The following is a 2,954-nucleotide window of genomic DNA, read 5'->3' as shown; positions in this document are numbered from 1 at the left end:
GATGCATATTGTTTTTCTCGTACATTCTCTCTTAGGAAATATTAATTACATGGAAAAAGATATTATACTTGTAATTTACTGTAAACTTCAGAAGTTACTATACCAAAGTGGCACTGAGAAGACATAATAGTTTGCTGTTGATACATCTGGAATGGAAGGAAAAGTGCAGTAATAAGACTGCAGAAACTCGTATGTTGCACGAGATCGAAAGACAATTTTAGAATCTTGTAAGAATTATGTATGTGTAACTTACGAGACGCGCTAGAGTTATATTTTATCGCTATAACATAGCTAATTCGTGAAAAAAGTACATTTCGACATTTGCATTCTTTCTACGTTATACGTAAAACCTGTTGTGTTATACACATTTTACAACTCAAGGCTTAATTGGCTTACGATTACTTTTCGTAACATTAAATTAAAATTGTTAGCCCCCAGGGAGAATCGAACTCCCGACCCCTGGTTTACAAGACCAGTGCTCTAACCGCTGAGCTATGGAGGCGGATGGCAAAAAGGCCCGTTGGCGTCGCTTATCACGGTTATTCTCTCCTTCCAGTATCGAATCCTTGGAAGTTCGGCATAGTTCCCTCTTTTCCTCTCTTCCATTATAATTTCGCTGTTTCCACTGGTTGTTTAAACACTAGAAGAGACGGATAATGAACGACATTTTTGAAATTTACAGTCAAACCTTCTGCAATCAAATGCCTGCGTAACTTCGTGAAGTGTATAGCAGTGGTATTTGCAACACTCAGTACTTCGGTGCCAAGTTCAGTGGAAACATTATTCTGATGATTACTATCCCATTCGGAGGCAAAACGTGGGAAGTTATTGTCTGCGTCTTCCATATGACTTGTAATAAACAATATCTTGTTCTGATGACTAGAACAAGAGCAGATGGTGGCCAGTTCAGGTTTACTATCTCCATTGATAACTAACTAACAAACTACCGAAAATTTACTTCTTCTTCCTGCAGATTATTATTATTTTAATTTCTGTAAAATTTATGCATGTAAATGTAGTGCACTAGACCAGTTTTCTTTCCGAACAAAAATGGGAATTACTTTCGAATGGTGTTAACATCTCGAGGATTACTAAACTCATACACAAGAAACGTTAACTGACATTTACTTTCAAAAATAGTTAATATAATGCAAGTAGGATGACCATAAAGATAAGATCAACATTAATATAAAACAAATACATATTTATCACGTATACAACATTTCTGTTGTTTTCATCTTATTTCTCCTGCGACCAAAAAGTAACGAAACGAGTAGATAGCGATCACTATTACTTTTATTATATGTCGACTTTTTTCGATCACTTACACATCATCATGTTGGTGCAGACAAAGAAGAAGGCAAGCTATGACCAGAACTTATTACTTAAGGAAATAAATTTCCATTATGAATCCACGATCATTGTGAATATTTTGTGAAGAAAAACGACTAGATCGCTTAACACGTCTTTATTTATAACGTCGTTTTGTCTGCTCCCATCTTTAGACGAAAATTTAGATCTTGCAAAACAAGGTTCAGTGTCCTTATCAATAAAAACTATGTCACGTCCCGAAAAGGCTTAGGTGCTATTAATACTGGCACTGAACCTTGTTTTGCAGTTCCTGAGTTTTGTCCTGATGATGGCAGTAGTCAAAAAGACATAATAAACACATATATTATTTTGACGATTTCATTTACAAAGTCTAAACAGTATGATGTGTCCTGCTAACGGGTTGATGAGACGGGTGGGAAAATTGCCTACCTCATACAGCGCCGTGATTTCTGATACCTGACACCACTAAAATAGTCAGTGACACACTTCAGTAACAATCGCTCAGGTAACTCGTGAAAATGACTGAGTGACACGTTCGTTTTTAAAATGTTATTTATCAGTGCAAATTCCGTAACAGTCCTGAAACGCAACATTCGACGATATTGTTAATAATTGTCCTAGTTTCACTCAGTACCCTAACAATCCTTTGAAGAGGTTAAGTATCTTCCACAATAGACCCGGAAGTGCTTCATGATACTTATGACATTAACGAATCCGACACACAACAATAACTATCTTAGACTGTTACAGTGCTACACATGGTATGGTTATTGTTAGATCTAAAATGTTGGCACTGGCTGAGTATCGAAGCGGTAGTACACGAAGGCTTCCCAATACGATTGAAGTTTTTCTAATTCATAATTACGTAGTCCAGTGATCAGAAAAATTTGGCAAATAAATCGTATTGTCGCTGCTTCAAAATATTACCTATTCATCCACTTCTACACAACCACTCTTTCCCACACATAATTGTTTGGCAGAGGCTTCATATGTATAACCACTTTATCGACCATTCCACTCTCAAATAACACATGGGAAAAATGGACGTCGGTCATCTCACTCTGTGTTAGTGGGAGCCAACAAAATATTTTCTTATTCGAAGGAGAAAGTTGTTGACTGAAAATTCATGAAAACGTCTCGCCGCAACGAAAACCTCCTTTAATTATTGTCACCCTAACTCGCGTATCACATCCGTGGCGAACTGCCCTTGTTTGAACTATTTCGATGTCCTCCTTCAACCCTGTCTCGATCGCATACCGTGCTGTAATACTCCAGAAGAGGACAGATGACAGAATTTTAGGTAATCTCTTCATCAGTTTGTTACATCTTGTAGTGTTCTGCCAATAACACCTTGTCTTTGATTCACCTTCACGAAAAATTTTCTAGAGCGACAATTTGACAAATTATACTTTCCCTAAAGAAAGTAAAGAACCTAAATTTCGGCTTAACAGAAATTTCTTCTTTAGAAAAAGGATGTGAAATTTACACAGATTCATTGAAAATCAAAATAACTTAAAACTAAACGCCACGGCGAGAACACTCTTCTCAGACATAAAATTATTTTTTTCTGTTAATAGGGTTGCCATCCGTCCCGATATATCGGGATCGTCGCGTTTATGGAC

At 36.8% G+C, this 2,954-nt stretch overlaps 1 non-coding gene across 1 annotated transcript; it reads right to left on the bottom strand.

Annotated features, from left to right (window-relative positions):
- Positions 1–429: 429 nt before the first annotated feature.
- On the bottom strand, positions 430–502 carry Trnat-ugu (transfer RNA threonine (anticodon UGU)). Its single transcript has one exon. It is a non-coding gene; the product is annotated as a tRNA-Thr (tRNA).
- Positions 503–2,954: the final 2,452 nt, after the last annotated feature.

This window comes from Schistocerca gregaria, chromosome 2, assembly GCF_023897955.1.
Source record: "Schistocerca gregaria isolate iqSchGreg1 chromosome 2, iqSchGreg1.2, whole genome shotgun sequence".
Taxonomy (NCBI): Eukaryota; Metazoa; Arthropoda; class Insecta; order Orthoptera; family Acrididae; genus Schistocerca; species Schistocerca gregaria.
This window is presented reverse-complemented; position numbering and strand designations above follow the sequence as displayed.